The sequence below is a fragment of the Bombyx mori genome, chromosome 28, assembly GCF_030269925.1.
Source record: "Bombyx mori chromosome 28, ASM3026992v2".
NCBI classification, from domain to species: Eukaryota; Metazoa; Arthropoda; class Insecta; order Lepidoptera; family Bombycidae; genus Bombyx; species Bombyx mori.
The window spans coordinates 3,834,028-3,855,625 of record NC_085134.1 but is presented as its reverse complement, the minus strand read 5'-3'; the positions used below and the strand labels follow the sequence as shown (position 1 = coordinate 3,855,625).

Genomic DNA, 21,598 nt, shown 5'->3' with positions numbered 1-21,598 from the left:
TGAAATCAGCGTCGGAACGGTACTTCAATAAGGGGATGCGTCACGATAATCGCCTTATCGTTGCCGCCGCTGAATACTCCCCGAATCCTGATCACGCAGGAGCCAGTCAGCGTCGACGCCCTAGACACGTTCTTACGGATCCATCAGATCAGATCCAATAACCTTTGCAATAGACGCCTTTAGCTCAAATTCTAGGGGCAGGCTTAAGGACCCCGGTAACCGTACTTGTCGAACTCGACAAAGAATTCGACGTGCAACATTCGAGTTTCTCGCCGGATCTTTTCAGCGGGTCGCGATTCCGATCCGGTAATAGATTCATTCGCGAAGAAGCTATTCTTGAGCTGTTACGTCTCCTTCTGAGGCGCTCGGGCCGCTGTTAGCAATCCCACCCCTCCTGGCAGAGCCTTGGCTCGCCCACCTGTCCTGGTGAAACTGGAAAGGCCTAGTTGACTAGTTGACCTAACTAGTTGGCCTAATTGACTACATCTATATAGAAGAGTCTTATATGTCCAACACTAGAGAGACAAAAGTCGACGATTCCTAACACGAAGTCTCGAATACTTCTAGAATAATCCTCTTGCGTTATATAAAATTGAAACAGTCAGTCATGAGATGCAAGATTCAGTCCTATTTATCCTGTTAACTGCCCCGGGTGGTCGCTGCGACTCAATTATATTTGCATTCTATCGTCAGTAGTGATGTGCCGAGCTCGAAATGTAGGCTAACAAAATTAAATTATTATATATATATATATATATATATATAATATATATATATATATATATATTTTAATAAATGTTACATTTAGACTATTAAAGTTATTTCTGTCAAATAACAGTCTAATCTTATCTTAATGCAAATAATAACTTAATAAAAATTATTAAAAATCTATATATATAAAAATGAATTGCTGTTCGTTAGTCTCGCTAAAACTCGAAAACGGCTGGACCGATTTGACTAATTTCAGTCTTGAATTATTGGTGGAAGTCCAGAGAAGGTTTGAAAGGTAGATAAATATGAAAATGCTCGGAATTACATACAAAATAACAATTTTGGTTTTCCTTTGATGTGTCCCCCGTCGGACGGATTCCTTTTGTTTGTTTTAAGTTTATTTTATACAAAAGTTTAGGTCTTTTATTTATCGATTGAGGCACTACGAAGTCTGCCGGGTCAGCTAGTAAGAAGATAAAAATCGGTAAAAAAACTTTTAAGTTAAACGGTTTTATTTTATGTGCACTGAAAACTACAAAATAAATAAATAGTTACTTACCTATCAACCTACGTAGGTCATCTCGGTCATTAATATCTCTGATGGTAGTGGTTGTCATAACATGAACCATGTCAGCGACCGAAAGGCAGTTCATGAAGGAACACTAACACCAGGGTTTGCTTCGTAGGTAAACTAAGCAGCCCACACTATAACAAGTAGGTATTTTGCCCTTCTAGTTCAGAAATATTTTAGTACTAGGCAGAATAGCTTTTAGGCATATTAGACTAAAATAAAAACGTGGGGCCCATTATTATTTCTGTATTACTTTCTACTATACTAAGTGTGGATTGCATTGACTTATTATAATCGTCATCATCATCATCCTAGCGGTTTATCCCGGTCGCATCCGAAACCTCATAGCTCCGGAGTCCAGGGTCCGCTGAATCGACTTACTATAATCGTAACTGGAGGTTTTGACCATCAATAACCAGCCGTGGCGGCTTCACCAGCGAACGCCGAGCTCATGATCTACCAAAGTATAAGATATGCTCTGCCATAGGTATGATTTCAGAGGGGCCCCACGTTTTTATTTTAGTCTAATATGCCTAAAAGCTATTCTGCCTAGTACTAAAATATTTCTGAACTAGAAGGTCAAAATACCTACTTGTTATAGTGTGGGCTGCTTAGTTTACCTACCAAGCAAACCCTGGTGTTAGTGTTCTTTCATGAACTGCCTTTCGGCCGCTGACATGGTTCATGTTATGACAACCACTACCATCAGAGATATTAATGACCGAGATGACCTACGTAGGTTGATAGGTAAGTAACTATTTATTTATTTTGTAGTTTTCAGTGCACATAAAATAAAACCGTTTAACTTAAAAGTTTTTTTACCGATTTTTATTTTCTTGTTTTTAGTATTTAGTGAAATTGTCTACCGAATATTCCTCATTCTATTTAATTCATTCAGTGCATCATTATTACATGGTTTCTTACCTGATAATTTAGTACAATCTAATTCCTCAATACATAGCCCTTCCAGAGACTTGACTCGACTTAGAGCCACGTATGCTTGTCCTTCCTCAAACAATTTTGAGCCCAAATATACTACTGTATGGTCGACGGTGCTGCCCTGCATTTTATGGACGGTGGATGCCCATGACAAAACTAAGGGCAACATCCTTCTTTTAGCCGTACCATAATTGAATTTTGCTGGAAACTGTATGGCTTTAGGGTAAATAACGTGCGTGCCGTTACATTGCACGCCGGCAAATCCCGAAGTGAAAACGCTGTGGTCACCTTGATGCCATGAAGCCCGAATAATTCTAGCAACGTCATTAATACTAATGAATACATTTGGAATTTCAATTCTTTCAGGCTCACCGTTTTCAGGTATATCTGGCAAACTAAGTCGTATTAAGTCTTGTTCACTAATCTGGACATTTTCGTCAATGCGTACATCTCTATAAAGCGGGTTATTTCTAGTTAACCATCTTAAAGCGCTGTAGACTTTTTCGCGAGATATTGTGAGTTCTCTTGTGATGTTCAAATTCTCCAAACGTTCTGTAACTACAACGATACCCACCTGGCTGGAAGATCTTGGAAGCATATTAGGTAATCTTTCACTGACCTCAAAGATATCTTGGGCAAACAACACTGCTTGTCCGCGAAAACCGTACTGCCCGTATAGCCCAGTAAATTTTACGATTTTAACAAACGGGATGATTCTACGCAGCAATCGCTGCTCTACTTGCGTCAGCGCTTGAATCTCATCTGGTATTGAACCTGGATCCAGATTATTCCAGTACGCCTTTGATGGTGCTTTTGTTTTATTACTGGTCACATGTGTTTGGCAGCGCGAACATAAAAGTAATGTTGTTTTTGAAGACAGTTCTGCAGGTAGATATTCTAATGCAGCTGTGTTGTAACGTACAGTATGAATTTGGTTAGGATAACAATGCTTCGTGCAAATGTCACAAACGTGTATACACGATGTGTTAATGGCATTTTCAAACGCTTGTACATGATTTTCAGCTCTGCGTTGCTGTGCACGCTCACGTTGGTTATTTAACCTGTCGTGGCGTTGCTCAGGTGTTTCTGAAGCTTCTAACTCCTTTCGTCTCTCACGCTGTCCTGTTAACCTGGCCTCATGTTGCTCAGGTGTTTCTGACGCTAATAGCTCTCTTTGTCTGTTACGTTGTAATCTTAGCCTGGACTCATGACGCTCAAGTGTTTCTGACGCTATTAGCTCTCTTCGTCTGTCACGTTGTGATGCTAGCCTAGACTCATGACGCTCAGATGTTTCTGATGCTAACAACTCTATTTGTCTGTCACGTTGTGATGCTAGCCTGGACTCATGACGCTCGGGTGTTTCTGACGCTATTAGCTCTCTTCGTCTGTCACGTTGTGATGCTAGCCTGCACTCATGACGCTCAGGTGTTTCTGACTCTACCAGCTGCCTTTGTCTCTCACGTTGTGCTATTAACCTGGTATCATGTTGCTCAGGTGTTTCTGTTGCTAACCGTTCTCTTCATTTCTGTAGTCGACTATGGGTTTCATTTTCACTTTCCTTTGCACGTTTCTTTCTATACTTTTCTTTTGCCTTTTCGAGCCTTCTTTTTCGTTGTGTAGCAGTTTCGTTTTTATTTTTGTTTTTGCTTTTTTATTTATTGTTACCATGTTGCTCCCACGATTAAGGGGCATTTTGACGGTCGACCCCCCCAGAGGTCCAGTAAAGGGGCAAGGCTTAATATACAACAAGATGCGCCCAATCTTGAGGGGGAAGCACTGACGACATTACATTTTTATCCACCCTAATGCCATACAGTCCTCGGTACGTTTTAACCTATTACCTTAACTTGGGTGGTATAGCTACCGCTTACTAACGAGGTATCTAATTACCTATTTTTTTTTTATCTGCCCCTCTAACGTCACACAATCTTGGACGCAGCTGTTCTCGACACGACTAATCATGCCCCCACCTAATGCCATTTTGTAACAGCGTCGATCTTGAGTTTGAAATTTTGACATAATGACAGTATTCTGCTAGTGTAGTCCTATTATTTGATACCCATATTGTGGTGGTTGTGGAAAAATAGGTACCTAGTCCGCCATATTGGAACGGCGTCTATCTTGAATTTTAAATTTTGACATAATCATCGTATTTTACTAGTGTAGCCCTTGCATTTGATACCCATATTGAAGGGGTTAAGGAAAAATATGTAATCCACCATTTTGTATCGGCGGCCATCTTAGATTTATAATGTTATTGATTTTATTATATTGTATTGTCATCTAAATTAAATGTGTGTACCAAATTTCAGATCAATCTGACAACGGGAAGGTGCTTAAATTTCAATTTCTAATTTTGACCCAAATAAATAAACAAATAAATTCCGTACAGGTCGAGCTAAATAAAACCGTTTAATAATGAGCCAAGAACGCTTATCGATAAAACCTGATAACATTGAAATCTTTTGTACAGCACTAAAACCGCCATGTTTTGTGGTCAGATGACGTCACAGTGGCACGATTTTTTTGTTGACGTTTCATTTCCATAGGTTTCCTACTTCAGTGTTTGATACCCATATTGTGGTGGTTGTGGAAAAATATGTACCTAGTCCGCCATATTGGAACAGCGTCCATCTTGAATTTTAAATTTTGACATAATCATCGTGTTTTACTAGTGTAGCCCTTTCATTTGATACCCATATTGAGGGGTTTAAGGAAAAATATGTAATCCGCCATTTTGTATCGGCGGCCATCTTAGATTTATAATGTCATTGATTTTATTATATTGTATTGTCATCTAAATTAAATTTGTGTACCAAATTTCAGATCAATCTGACAACGGGAAGGTGCTTAAATTTCAATTTCTAATTTTGACCCAAATAAATAAAAAACAAATTCCGTACGGGTCGAGCTAAATAAAACCGTTTAATAAAATATAACTTACGTAACGTAATACTTCATTACTTGTCAGCAATGCTTGGATGGAAAAAAAGCAAATGAAAATAGTAATAATTGATGATGACATATTATTATGTGCTTAGAAAATTTTACATCAATGTCAATTCTGGGTTTGTTTACTACTCGTAAAGTATATTATAGTAATTTTTTGTCGTATTTAGAAAAAGAAAATATTAAAAGTTTTACTGGTAATACAGCTCAAATACGGGTTTATTTGTCCTTTCATTGTAGTTTCTTTGAATTGAAAAGAAATGTTAAGCATTTTTTTCTGTTTATATTTTCTTCATATTCTATCATGAACAATCTTCACAAATAAAAATATATTCCGAGATGAATCCCCGAGATTGATATTGTTGAATTACGATTGTCGTATTATTCCGACTAGAAAAAAACTTTACAATTAAGCTGCATCAAAAATAAATAACATATTCTCCCCAAGACTCGAAAAATTCGGCACCCGAAGGAACCGAAGGGCGAAGCCGAAGACCGTCGGAACATTTAACCCAATCCCTATTCGTTACTTTTGTTTCGTAACGGTCGTGCCAAGTGGTTTTGGCTCGTTCAACTTAATTGTCAAGTAATTTTCTTATGAATTATAACCATTCTTTATTCTTATGTACGTCGTTTACTAAACTCGCAACACCGTTTCATTCCTTTGCTCTTATTTCCCTGAATTTGAGGAATTCTCGCCGGGCGCCCGAAATAATTTGATGAAAGGAACCTTATTAACCTTCAGGTAAATAGTTTCGAGTTTTTGGAACGAAGTTTCTTATGGGACGATGCGGAGAGGTACCCTAACCGTGAGAAACGTCCGTAACGTAAGATTTTTATTAGTAATGCACACAGTGTGTGACTCACTTTGTAATGACGTACAAAAAATATTTTTTTAATATATTTTTTATAAATCATTGTGTATAAAATATAGTTGATAACTTTGTAGTGTTTTTTTATTATTTTTATCAATGAAAAAATCATAATAATGATTATTTTCTTTATACTTCGAATAGAACTTAAAATAAATATTTTTATAATAGGGAACTTCGTTCCTATCCTGCGACACCCCACATATTTTTTAATGCTTGCCGTATTTTGTTAAACCATAGGCTTATGATGTCTATTTGTCTATGTTCTATATATAATTACATATGCTTTAGATCGGTTGAGGTAAGTTTACAAATGTTTTCAGGAACATTCCTTTTGGCACATCGAGAAGATTTTCAACACTGAAAACTTAAAAATCTGTATTCTGAATAGTCATCTACAGTCGGAGCGATCTCGTTACTGAAAATTTTATGGGATCTCATCTAAATTCATGTTACAATAATTGACCTGCAGTCCGCCTCGGTCATTCCAAAGATTTTTTACGGTCCATAAAGGGAGGTCATTTAACAGTGTGGCACAGTCGGAAAAAAATACAAACGCCTCGTTCCATATTTGATCCTGTTTATTTAGGCTACGGAGCGATAGTGAGTTTTGGTTTAAAAAGGGGCAGTCATTGTACAACATGATAGAGATTATCGTATCCAAAATTGGGCCAATCTTGGGCCTATATCCAAAATTTGGGCCAATATCCAGTATTGGTAACCATTATACTTAACTAAAGTTTCCGTCGCTAATTTCGTTCACCCATCTTAGCATTAACACAATTTATAAAAATAGCATCTTATAAATTAAACATACAGAGATCATGCGTCTTTATTGGTGGTAGGGATACAGATCGGTGGAATCATTCCTCCTATTTCTGCTATGAAACATCATAAATATGTATATATTTGAAGTTGTCATGGCCTAAAGGATAAGACGTCCGGTGCGTTTGTTTCTAGCGATGCACCAGTGTTCGAATCCCGCTGACAAGTATCAGTTTTTCTAATGAAATACGTACTTAACAAATGTTCACGATTGACTTCCGCGGTGAAGGAACAACATCGTGTAATAAAAATCAAACCCGCAAAATTATAATTTGTGTAATTGCTGGTGTTAGGACCTCTTGTGAGTCCCTACAGGTAGTTACCACCACCCTGCCTATTTCTGCCGTGAAGCAGTAATGCGTTTCGGCTTGAAGGGTGGGGCAGCCGTTGTCCTGTACTGAGACCTTAGAACTCATGTCTCAAGGTGGGTGGCGGTCTAAGTGTGTCTATCGGTTTATGGTTCCAATAGTGCAGGAAATCCTAGAGGCCATGTGTGTGTGACTTAAATTTTATCTTGGTAAACTCTATGAGCTCTGGTAGTTACTTAAGATGAGATCAGCTGATGATCTCAAGACGAGATGACCTTATTTGCTCATAATAATATAACATTTTAAAGTAAAATATAAATAACTGTATATTCCTAAAGCACATGAAAAACACCACATCTACAGTTACTTTTCACATATTATATTAAAAATACACTCATGAGATTTAAAAAGGTCTAAAGTGATAAAAATGTTACTTCTTAATAATGTTTAAAACATCCTGTTATAATTACTGTTTTTAACACTGTAGACTTTAGTATAAGAAGCTGTACGCGATTTTCTGGGTCTTTGGTACCCTATTCCCGGACAACAACACTGGGAAATCGGGCTGGCTAATCATCAGCGCGGTTCGAAATATCTCTTTCAAAAAGCATTCACTGGATGACCTCTCTTTGCCTTTTCATAGAATTTCTTTTCTCTTTTTTTTTTCATTAATATTTTTCTATAGAGATTCGTAAAAGGCTATAAATGATGAATCATTAAGAATTCAATTGCATGTATGCCATATTTAATAGTTAGAGACTGGTAACGCCTTTCTATTTCTGTCCTAATGTTTTAAGCAATGGATCCGAATGTAATTGATCTTTCAATCTTGTGCCTCAAGAATGGAAGACTGACATTTTCGTGAACTGTGACTGAGCAATGAAAGCATGCAGGGCCGGGCTTATCCTTTTGATAATACGTTTTATTAGTATCAAGCCTGAGATGAATTCGGATCTCTTTTCTGTGTGAGATGAATTCGGATCTTGAATTCGGATTACCTTCTAAAACACAATGCCTAGTTACCTATGTAATGAATTTTATGAAAAAAATAAGTAAAGTGTTTTAAATTTTTTTTTTGTAAATGCAGTTAGTACAGCTTACCACTAGCAAAAATATGGCCGAGGGCAGGAGGAATTTGGAAAAGGGAAGGAAGATGCTAGTCTTGGGAATGTAAGACTAGCTAGAGGTAATGGGCTCGCTTAATTGTAGCCCTTGAGGGAGCACGGTGCAAATATTTTCTGAAACCACTCCTTTCGTTAAGTTAATATATTTTTTCTCATCAAAACCCATTACTGCTTGGACAGAAATAGACAGAGCGGCAGTATCTACCCGTGCGGACTAACAAGACGACCTATCACCAGTAAATACGCAAATCATAATTTTGCGGGGTTTTTTATTTTTATTCCACGATGTTATTCCTTTACCGTGGAAGTAAATCGGGAGCATTTATTAATTACGTGTTTCGATAGAAAAAATTGGTACCTGTCTGCGGGATTCGAACATCGGCACAGTTGCACTGATTGATACGAAAGCACCGGGCGTCTTATCCCTTAAGCCACGATGACGAGTTATTACTACTGCAATACTAAATCCTGATAGGATGGCTAGTCGAGATTTCTTTAAAAACTTTTAGTCGCTTTTCCTAGTTAGCTATTAAGATCTATCTCAGCTTTGGCTGTGTGAAGCTAGCCGTTTTCTTTTGTACCGGACCTGTCCGTTTTGTTCCGGTCGGTTGAGACCGCTATAAGACAAATTGTGAGTCGAATGTTACCCGTGTTCTCTGTAATGTTAAACGATTTGACGCTGCTCTATACTTCTTTTTTATTGCTTAGATGGGTGGACGAGCTCACAGCCCACCTGGTGTTAAGTAGTTACTGGAGCCCATAGACATCACCAACGTAAATGCGCCACCCATCTTGAGATATAAGTTCTAAAGTCTCAAGTGTAGTTACAACGGCTGCCCTACCCTTCAAATCGAAACGTATTACTGCTTCACGGCAGAAATAGGCAGGGTGGTGGTAACTACCCGCGCGGATGTTCATTCTAGTTTCTCCGATTTTCACAAGTCGGTAGGCAGTGGCTTGGCTCTGCCCCTGGCATTGCTGACATCCATGAGCGACGATAACCACTCACCAGCAGATAGGAAGGCTCGTCTGCCTACATGGACGATATATTTTTTCTTCACCTTATCCCATTAGGTGGAGTCGGAACAGCTATTTTTTCTCTTCCATTCTCTTCTATCATCTCAACACTCACTCCTCCTCTCTCTCTCTTATATCGTCATTCACACACTCTATCCATGTCTTCTTCGGTCGACATCTTCCCCCTCTACCTTGCACAACCGTTTCCAAACATCTCCTAGTCACATGCATCTTCTCTCTACACATCACCATACCACGCTAACCGTCCGCTCTTTAATTTGTTGATTACCGGGGCGCTACTTTCACACTTCCTTTCCATTGATTTTTTCTTATTAAGCCTATTATTACGGTCATGGATCTTGAGTTTTTTGTGTGTACATTCTTTTGTATAAATTTATTCATAATAGTCTGCCTTCAAAGAAAATGTTCATGTTTCTTGTTTGTATTGAACAAAGTTATTGTCAAAGTGCGTGACAGCCTCTATTGTGATCACTTAAATTGTTTTGACATCAAGTAAACCCTCTGAGCTTTAGACTGTTTATAGCAAAAAAATATTAGAATTAAGAATGTTTTACTTTTATTTCGAGCTTAACTCGACTACGCATATATTTAAATTGTCTTTCGATAAATGCTTATAAATGAAGATAAAATATAATTTTGTATTTTTTAATAGCATAACTTGTTACCATACCGCGAATTTACGTATACAATCTCGGACACTGCAATTTATGTGAGATATTTCTAGGCATAACACAATCACAAGCTTAGCGTTCGCGACTTTTAATATATATTTTTACGCGCTGGGGTTCGGGATAAATAAATGTTCCACCAAAGTACAATTAAAACGGTATTTATCACCAAGAACACAAACAGAACACTTTAAAATTCTCAATTCGCTTCTTCCCCTTCGCTTCAGGTAATCTGTTCGCTGTTTCGCTTCGAGTAGTTCCGATTAATGATGACTGTGTGCCATCTCTGCAACGCTTTTATAGTCGATACCACATCCCTAGAATCGTCGAGAACGTTCCTCACAAGTCGAGCACTGTCGATGCGTGCTTCTGCTATCTGAAAATAGATGGCGTTGTACTTTTCGATCATTCTAGATCCTTGGTGTTCGTTTTGGCTATTCGGTAATAGATGGCGTTACTCTTACCGGCGTAACAATATTTTTATGGGAATAAACAAGTCTATGTAGTTAATCTTTATAAGATCTTCTATGCTTATTAGATTAGCAAAATATATCGTGTTTTCTATAAAGCCGGCTCTATACACTATGTGGTTATGTGGTTTTCACCGAGAGTAGCACCATCAGTTCCATTGGAAAACTGATACCTACTTTCTACTTAGCAGCTTACAGCATTCACCATTTGACATTTACTACTAGAGTGAGTATCGGCAAAAGAGTAAAAATTTAGAATCGATGTGATAAAATCATATTCCCCGCCTCCGCCTGTGCTTTTGGCCGCCGCTATAAGCGACCCGACGCCATTCAATACAAGTACCAACCAAATCAAATAGGTGTGCTTGAGAATGTTGTTGTATTTATTTTGTACGAAGATTTTTTGCTGTGCTATTAAAATGATAATAGTTTTCGAAAATTTAAAAAAAAGCATACAAATATTCATACTATATTTTTAATATTATAAAGCTGAAGAGTTTGTTTGTTTGAACGCGCTAATCTCAGGAACTGCTGGTCCGAGTTAAAAAATTCTTTCAGTGTTAGATAACCCATTTATTGAGGAAGGCTATAGGCTATATAACATCACGGTAAGGCCAATACAAGTGGAGCACCAATAAATAATGTTTCAAAATATGACTTTAAATAGCTCCTTAACATTCTATAATTAAAAAATATTTTCACTTTCTACGTAAATGAAGTGGGGGGTAAAATTTAGCGTTATACCAAAGTAAGTATTTCACGTGGACGGAGTCACGGGCAAAGTCTAGTACATATTATATATTTTTGCTGTTCACTCCTTAAGAATCGATATCATTTGAACCACGCTGTTACGAAAATTTGACGAACTCTTAAATTTGACAGAACCCAATAAAGTCAAATGTTTTGTCATTGAAATACAATAATAGACTTTACAAGGACCGTACAAGTACATGTATTTTCTACATGGATACCAAGTTTCAACTCAATCGGATGCATGGTTCAGTAGTTATAACGGAACATCCGTAAAAACTACTGTAGATTTATATATTAGTATACATAAGGACAAGTAAATAAATGCCTTCACTATAGTAAGCCATATATATTTACTAAGACAAGCGATTTAAAGAGTACCTCCAGTCTCCAGTTACGTGTGATACGCTGTGATATGCTGATGCTTATTTTCTTTCTTCGCTGCATACGAGCTCTGTTTGATGCCTTAGATGTTAATGGTTATTGGAGCATATTAATAACATAAAGTAAATGCCAGCACTTAACCTAATAAATTATTAGCACTTAGCCTGAGAGATCAAAAAAACTGGAAATGAAATATACCTATTAGAAATATTTTAATACAATCAATTGTAAATATAAAATCAACAGAATCATTTTTAATCACTAAAATATATACTCTAAATGTTTAAGATTAAAGGATGAAAAAGGATTGGTTTAGTTTTGGGAAAAAAGCTACCTTTTGATTGAGTAGCCCACGTAAAACTACCTTAAGAGTCCAATATAATAATATGTATAAAAAAAATCACGACTTAAATTTATACTCATTTACCCTTAAAAACCTTGCAAAATGGAGTCCAGTATGTTACCTTAAGCTTTAAGCTCCGAAATCCCGACGTAAATTAAATTTTAAGTCGGATAAATTTAACGCCATTAAAATATTCAAATCTTGTTCATAACGGCGCGGAGAGCCTTAAATGCGAATCGTTAACTTAGTGTTGATTTGAGTTCGTGCCCCACGCGGGAAGATAGAAAATATATAAAAATATATATTTGTGTTACTGTCAAACACTGATGACAGGATGGACAGTTTTTATTTATTTTTATTGCTTCGTTGGGTGGATGAGCTTACGGTGTTAAGTGGTTACTGGAGCCCGTAGACATCTACAGCGTAAATGCCGCCACCCACCTTGAGATATGAGTTCTAAGGTCCTAAGGTATAGTTACAACGGCTGCCCCACCCTTCAAACCGAAACGCATTAGTGCTTCACGGCAGAAATAGGTAGGGTGGTGGTATCTACCCGTGCACAAGACATCTTACTACCAGTAAAAAATGGACATGGATACCGACAACGTTAGGTTTCTTGTACATTGAATCGGCATGGCGCCTATTAATCTTGTTAAGTCTTCCGGACAACATTTCTGAGGTAGACGCATTAGTTCATGGCCTGATTTCATATTGATAGAATCTATCACGGCGATTCTGAATTGAGAATCGATGTTTCGATTGTGATGGAAATCAGCTGTCGTGTCCTTCGGATCGGGACGCATAATTGACCCGCAATAGTTATAAGCAAGATAGTTGTAGCTATCCCAGCGAGCTTACGATACATCTGCTTCTACGTCGAATAATTGAGAATTTGACCTCATATTTTAAGGTTGCTCAAATAATGCTCATTCGGGCAATTAGAGCAAAAAAAAGTTCTAACTAAATAAGATGCCTCGATTAAGTTTGTTAGTCCTTTCGAACGAATCAGTCGCACGAATATCGAAGGATCTAGTAGTATCTAGAACGCTCGAGAAGTACTGCGCCATCTATTATCAGATAGCGGAAACACAGTACTCGGCTTTTGTGGAATATTCTCGACGATTCTAGGGATTTCGTCTCGACTATAGAAGCATTGTAGAGAAGGCACGCAGTCAGTTAGTAATCGGAACTACTCGAAGCGAAACAGGGAACGGATCACCTGAAGCGAAGCGGAAGAAGCGAATTGAGAGTTTTAAAGTGTTTGTTGAGTGTTTTAAGTGTTCTAACTGCTGATACAGTGGTAACTTGTACTTCGGTAGTTTTTTTTATTTATCTCGAACCTCAGCGCGTAACATTATTATTCCTAATATCTATGTATCTGATTAATCTTGTTATTCCTAATTTCCCTTAACTTACAATGCGTGTTACCGTTGTAGTCTCTACGGATTTGATCTTACTATGTAGAGCAGTAATAAGCTAACACACCATCCAGTGCATTGCTTAACCAAGAACAAAACAATAGGAATACGGTTTAAAAACTTAGTTGAAATACTGTTTACGGTCTCATCTTCATTGGATTACTTGAGTACTCAGAGAGAGTTCTAGATTAATTTGCATGTATATTATATGTTAATGTTTTTAGGATACTGTTAAATCACAGGGTGTTCACGAAATATGTAATGGCTTGGCTCTGCTCTTGGCATTGCTGACGTCCATGAGCGACGGTAACCACTTACCATCAGGTGGGCCGTATGCTCGTCTGCCTACAAAGGCAATAAGTAAATAAAAATTTAACCGATTTTTTTATTTTTTTTCACGGTATCTAAAAGAAAAGGTTTGGTGCTAAATAAATATTTATGATTTAAACAATGATACAGGGCTGCGATTAGAACTCTTTCGAACTAAGGAATAACATCGTGTAATAAAAATGAAAACCGCAAAATTATAATTTGCGTAATTACTGGTGGTAGGACCTCTGCCAGTCCGCGCGGGTGGGTACCACCACCCCGCCTATTTCTGCCGTAAAGCAGTAATGCGTTTCGGTTTGAAGGGTGGGGTAGCCGTTGTAACTATACTGAGACCTTAGAACTTATATCTCAAGGTGGGTGGCGCATTTACATTGTAGATGTCTATGGGTTCCAGTAACCACTTAACACCAGGTGGGCTGTGAGCTCGTCCACCCAACTAAGCAATAAAAAAAAATCCATTTTATATTTTTCGCATCGCTCAATAGAGTGGGACGCAAGCGTAGTTTCTTAATTTAAATAATTGTAGGTGATTACGTAACCGGATTCGGACGAATGATTGATTTGAATAATTAAGAGTTGAAGGTTATATTTCCGTCCGTAGAGAATCAAGAAGAAACAATCAAAGGGAATTCGGTCTTTTAAAGGTCAATTAAGTTTGGTTCTCGAAATTTCCGAGTTCGCGATGTACATATTTATAGTTTAAATCAAAGATTTTAGATTTTATATGAATGTGTATTATAGATTTTATATGATTCGCAATTACGAGGGAGTAGGTTTGAGCTTCATAAAGGCTCATTGATGACAAACAATTTATAGTATCCCTATTTACTACACTCAAGAGCAATGAATCCGGGTCACTTAAAAAAAACATATAAATCCCGGAAACTATGAATGCTAGCTTAATTATATAAATTATGTTTAGTAGACAATTAAATACTAATCTTCTTTAAACTAAACTAACCAAACTTTAATAATATGTTATGACGTAATTATAATATTACTAGAGGTCCCGCAGTAGTCGAAATTCGACTATAATTAATTGGAATTGTAAGTTTGTACACTATTATGATTGTATTTTTTCTTCTATAATCACAAATTTCGCAAAGACTACACTATAAAAATTATTAACAAAGACAAACAATATTTAAATTATTCTCAATTTGACAACAGACGTCAAGAACAAAAGTTTGACAATAAATAGTATGCATGCGTGTGTGCGTCAAATACATGGTATGTAGTGTGTGTAATGTTTTCTTTATTGATTTAATGTATCGTTTACGCATTATTTAAAAAAAATATTAGCATTGTGCACTTCTTCTCTATATATTGTCTATAAGTGTGGAAAATTTCATACTCCTCCGTCCGCGCAATTTTCGTAAAAAGGGATACAAAGTTTTTGCTTCACGTATTAATATATAGATGTATGCTTACATAACACTTATACAGGAAACAAATAAAACTATATTTTTCTATAATCTTTTGAATGCTCATTTTCAGAGGCTTAGTCTCGCGTGAGCTAGAGAAATAGATCATAGAGAACTTGAGAATTTTGAGAATTGAAAATTAATACTCAAAAAACATGAATTATTTTGACATTTCTGCAATAATATTCGACCAAAGTGTTTGAACATTAAGACGAACTTTGGCTAAATATTAATTTAACAGAGAGAGAGAGAGAGTTCAAGCGTCGTTTGTACAAAATTTCTGACTTTGTACAAAAGAAATTTTGCACAAAACTTCTTTTGTACAGGAAATTTCGTACATTCTGTGAACTTTACACGCACGTGTTTATTTAACTTGTTCTAAAGTCGCACGGTGTTACTCTTAAGCGTTATTCATTTCGAACAAATTGGATTACATTTTGTAAATTGAATAATTGTCTTTATAATATCATAACAATGTTTTAAAGAAAGAACAACAAAAAATTCGATTTCAATTTCATGTGTGTAGTCTGTAAATTAGAATTTATATTTATTTTCTATATTCTATTTTTTTATTGCTTAGATGGACGATTTCACAGCCCACCTGATGTTAAGTGGTTACTGGAGCCCATAGACATCTGCAACGTAAACGCGCCGCCCACCTTGAGATATAAGTTCGGAGGTCTCAGTATAGTTACAACGGCTACCCCACCCTTCGAACCGAAACGCATTACTGCTTCACGGCGGAAATAGGCGGAGTGGTGGTACCTACCCGTGCGGACTCCCAAGAGGTCCTACCACCAGTGATTACGCAAATTATAATTTTGCGGGTTTGATTTTTATTACACGATGTTATTCCTTCACCGTGGAAGTCAATCGTGAACATTTGTTAAGTACGTATTTCATTACAAAAATTGGTACCCGCCTGAGATTCGAACACCGGTGCATCGCTACATACGAATGCACCGGACGTTTTATCCTTTAGGCCACGACGACTTCATATTATATAGTATTATAAAATTAAGACTTAATGAGGACATGAAATAGGTTGTAAGCTTGTATCTCCACCAGTATATATAAACCTCGTATGTAAAATATAAAAATAGGATTATACATACAGATAAGCTTATAAGTCTGAAATGTGAAAAAAATATGTTCAGTTTCTACACTATACGAATATTTTGTATCTTATTGAATAGAGATGTATCATGTTTGATGTTTTTCTAAGTTACCATTGAAATAAGTCTTTCGCGAAAGCAGTTTTGAGCTTAGTTATTACGTAATTTAACAATTAATGATTTAAAAAGTATTAGGAAAGATTTTATAGGAACTCTTTGCTTTCGCTAGGGGTGCGCTATTTTTATTAAACATCAACTATCGATTATTATATCGATATTAAACGTCAACAGAACTAAAAAGTTTTCATCTCATGTATTTGTGAATGAATTTCTAGGGCATTTCATTTTGGATAACGAATTTCTTTATTTATCGGAAATGAGGCTGAAGGCTCTATTGTATTCTTAACTGGCTATCTCACCCTTTAATACGAAGCATATGGTTGCGTCGCGGTTGAAATAGGTCGGATGATGGCCCAACCCAGCAAGGGTACACGGGGATTCGAGCTGGTGGTGTTATCTAGCAGGGCCACGGTGAAAACAAGGTAAAGGGATCAACTTAAACAAATTCTTCAGAACACTCTACATGCAACATATGGTTTGAAGTCGTCGCAACGGTGTTCGAATACCGTAGGCTGGTACCAATTTTTCTAATGAAATACGTACTTAAGAAATATTCACGATTGACTTCCACGGTGAAGGAATAAACATCGTGTAATAAAAACCCGCCAAATTATAATTTGCATAATTACTGGTAGTAGGACGTCTTGTGGGTCCGCACGGGTAGATACTCCCCCACCCTGCCTATTGCTGCCGTGAAGCAGTAATGCGTTTCGGTTTGAAGAGGCCCCACCCAGCCGTTGTAACTATACTAAGAGCTTAGAACTCATATCTCAAGGTGGGTGGCGGCATTTACGTTGTAGATGTCTATGGGCTCTGATCACCACTTAACACTAGGTAGGGTGTGAGTTCGTCCACCCATTTATGCAAAAAAAAGTACAGAGAGAATAGAAGATCCTCTAGAATATAAAGGCTAAAAACGATCAGTGAGTCTATGGATAATTCGGACGACCCTTTTCTGTATGGATTTAAATGTAGATTTGGCAACTCCGGCACAGAGATAAGAGCGGTTCTCTGTGAGAGGTTGAACCTGTGCTTTGTGAAGCATGAGTATTTATCCATACTCAAAGTACCGCTTATCCTTGTTGAGATCTTTGATATCAACTTGGCTACACTCTCCAAATGACTCCGATTCTGAACACTGCTTCAAACGTTAGCTTTCGGAATTGCAAGTCTCCAATGTATAGGCGCAAATATGGTGTTTTATTTTATTGCTATTGTAGGCGGACGAGCATACGACCCACCTGATGATGAGTGATTACCGTCGCCCGTGGACTTCGCTAATGCCAGCAGCAGAGCCAAGCCGCTGCCTACCGTTAAGTATTCTCCACAAGGCTCGTTTGAAGAAGGACATGTCATAGCACTGGGGAAACACCGTGGAGAGGAGCTCATTCCAAACCCGGATGGTACGTGGCAAAAAAGATCTCTGGAAACGCACTGTGAATGAACGCAGTGGCCACAGGTAGTGTGGATGAACTATATTCCGGTGGCAGACGGTGCGATGGTAAAAACGAGATGATGGAATAATCTCAAACAATTCTACAGAGCACTCCCTATAGAACATAGAGTACAAAATACAGAGAGAAGCGAAGTCCCACCGCAGACCCAGAGGCTACTTTCACAAAAAAAAAAACATGCATACTTTGAACACGGTCTGCGACCGCTAATTTCTACAACCACATCTCTTTCATATAAGCCTTTGTGTTTTTATTGAAATGAACGATATTATCATCTAAGTATTAGTAGGATTATTAAAACTTTACCGCAATAATACAGATTGAAGGCAGTAAAACGTAAAACTAGAATAGTCCGGTTCTTTTATGCGGGAAACCGAATAAAAGGGGTCAAGCTCTTTGCGCAATAGTACAATGGCGGCCACAAGTGATTTGTCGATAACCGATGCACAAAGCCTGAGCTCCGTGCAAACCAGCCGTTAATTAGTGGCCAACGAAAACCGGATAAAACCGGTTAAGTCCGGCCTGAGTAAACACAGGCTTTAATTAGGTTTTGTTTTTTTGGAAATTGTGAAACGTTCTAGTGAAGTTCCGAGTTTCAAATTACGTTTTGGATTTACGTTCACGAAGGTTTTGTGAAAGGTTCCAACGAATTGAACCTATTTGAATTTGTTGGATTATAAATATCGAGCTACGGTTTCTGGTTAAATTGAGTCATTATGTAGAATTAATTGAACGTATTTTTTAAGCTATTTCATAGCTTTTATCGCGGGCTTTGAGCGCGGCGACCGAATCATGAAATTTCGTAACGAAAATAAAACCTAACCCCCACTTCGCCTATCACGTAACTCACGTTCAACACATTCACACGTTGTGCTTGTGTAGCGCTTGTGAATAAGCGCGCGGCGTACATCGCACTGCATGCGCATCATGAAATGTCTGCCCATCTCTCTCTCGAGCGGTCTAGCTTATGAGTGTGAAGGGGAAAGTCAATGTTTTGCTTTTGTTAATGTTTATAAATATAGCGTGGTCTTCTTTTTTATTGTTTTAATATTAAATTATTATTGTCTGATTGTAATTGCATAAGTTAATAAAAAAATGCTATGCAATAGCTTTACCGCGGCAGTCCCCGAGTGCCAAACGTATTTTTTATTAATATTTTCAATCCTGCTTTTGAACGAATCCAACGGATAAAGTTTCAAACATTATCGTCACCACTAGCCCACATCTCGACACGGGCCACTAATCTTGGTCTTTAGCTTTATCACTATTGTTGTGTTAAGAAAAAAAGCCTGTTTAGTGTTCAGTGCTGAGCTTAAAGATACATGTCATTCGACTCTAAGTTTCGTGTCCAAATTGTACAGCTAATTGTACTTCGCTGCAGATATAGGAAATTGATCTTTATTCCTGCGCCAGAAGATACACCCTCTCGCCGTCCAAGAGCCTTAATACTAATTATCTATATATTAATACGTGAAGCAAAAACTTTGTATCCCTTTTTACGAAAATTGCGCGGACGGAGGAGTATAAAATTTTCCACACTTATAGAGAATATAGAGAAGAAGTGCACAATGCTAATATTTTTTTTAGATAATGCATAAAAGATACATTAAATCAATAAAGAAAACATTACACACACATACCATGTATTTGACGCACACACGCATGCAACCTATTTATTGTCAAACTTTTGTTCTTAACGTCTGTGGTCAAATTGAGAATAGATTAAGTATTGTTTGTCTTTATTAATATTTTTCTATAGTGTATGTAGCCTTGGCGAAATTTGTGATTATAGTATGTGTACAAACTTACAATTCCAATTAATTATAGTCGAATTTCGACTACTGTGGGACCTCTAGTATTTAGTAAAACTCTAAAGCACTCTTTAAATTATTGACACATATGTATATACTTGCGGGTTTTTATTCATAGCGCGACGTGCAACATTCAAAGTGGCAGGAATTCATTTGTTTATGGCATTGGTACTTTCAAATTGCTTGCAAAATGCTGAAAGCTGTTGTTAATCTTTCTACGTCTATATAGCCCGAATGTTGGCACTAGTAAAATCTGTTTGCTCTTTGTATGGGTGTTTAATAACCATATGTGTAAATATTTAAACGTGTTTATGTATGTAAATCAGACTCTGGTTTCCATAGCACAGGGAACCCTAGTTTAGGACCAGATGAGTCCCCGTTTATTATTGTTAATATTTACTCATGAAATCTCCCTAAAGCGATTCGAGGTCCGCAAAGACCCCGAATTTAATTCCGCCCTTGACACATATGATCGAAATCTTAATTGGATAACACCAGCCAGTAATTACATTATTTATCTTTGCTCTGTATTCATTAAATCTTAAGATAGCCGCTAACCAATTCAAATTGTATATTAAATGCGATTTACAGTGTATTTGAGGGACATATTATTATCATTTCTTACTATTTCGGTTCGTTAAAAGGTAGATTTTATGTAACATAGTAATATGCGGGATATAAGTGATGGGTTTCGTTGTTTTCTTCGACAAGACGTATGCTTCGCTTTACTGTTCCAACACTCAGCGGTCTATTAGCTGTATTTTATACGGGGTGTTCTTTTTTACTGTGGACTCCTATTTCGCGTTATGACGTCAGCGATGTTATATCTTATATTATAGTGTTACGCAGGTAAGAGTAACGCCATCTATCGCCAAATAGCCGAATGAATATCGAAGGATCTAGTAGCACCTAGAACGCTCGAGAAGTACAACGCCATCTATTGTCAGATAGCGGAAACACACAACACTCGACTTTTGTGGAATATTCTTGATAATTCTAGGGATGTGGTATCGACTATAAAAGAGTTGTAGAGATGGCACGCAGTCAGTCAGTAATCGGAACTACTCGTAGCAAAACAGCGAACGGATCACCTGAAGCGAAGCGAAAGAAGCGAATTGAGAATTTTAAAGTGTAGTGAAGTGTTTTAAGTGTTCGAAGTGTGGAACATAGTGTTAACTTGTAATTCGGTAGAATTTTATTTATCCCGAACCCCAGGGCATAACATTAGGATTGGTATGAAGTAGTCACTAGAGCCAGTAAACATCATAACTTAAATTCCGACGCTGACTTTGAAACATGTTGTGTAATATAAAGCAGTTGTCCTATATTTGAAACATTCACGATTACGTCACAGATCTAAATTGGCTCTACGATTAGTTATGACGCAATTTTACTAATTTTGAGGGTTTAATTTCGTATCACGACGTTATGCCTTCCACTTAGATGCCATTTATCAACACTTGTCAGGGACGTATTTGGTTAAACTAGTGGTCCCGCAGTAGTCGAAATTCGACTATAATTCTTTATTATAATTTAATCTATTCTCAATTTGACCACAGACGTCAAGAACAAAAGTTAGACAATAAATAAATAGTATGCATGCGTGTGTATGTCAAATACATGGTAGTGTGTGTAATGTTTTCTTTATTGATTTAATGTATCTTTTATGCATTATTTTAAAAAAATATTAGCATTGTGCACTTCTCCTCTATATTCTCTATAAGTGTGGAAAATTTCATACTCCTCCGTCCACGCAATTTTTGTAAAAAGGGATACAAAGTTTTTCCTTCGCGTATTAATATATAGATTGTTGTCATTATATTAGAATTTATAATTGTAAATATTGGTAATTTGGTTTCTGCTGAATTTGCAAAAAAAATATGTATGTGTGATTAATAGTATAGACTATTGATGATCAAGATCTTTTGATCTTTGATTTAATAAATTTAGACGTAAAAAAAGGTTTTGATCCCA

General features: G+C 37.1%; 1 long non-coding RNA gene across 1 annotated transcript; it reads left to right on the top strand.

Moving 5' to 3' along the window:
• The first annotated feature begins 2,743 nt into the window (after nt 1-2,743).
• On the top strand, nt 2,744-5,121 carry LOC134201628 (uncharacterized). The gene is made up of 2 exons (XR_009977000.1): nt 2,744-2,824; nt 5,048-5,121. It is a non-coding gene; the product is annotated as an uncharacterized LOC134201628 (long non-coding RNA).
• The last annotated feature ends 16,477 nt before the right edge of the window (nt 5,122-21,598 follow it).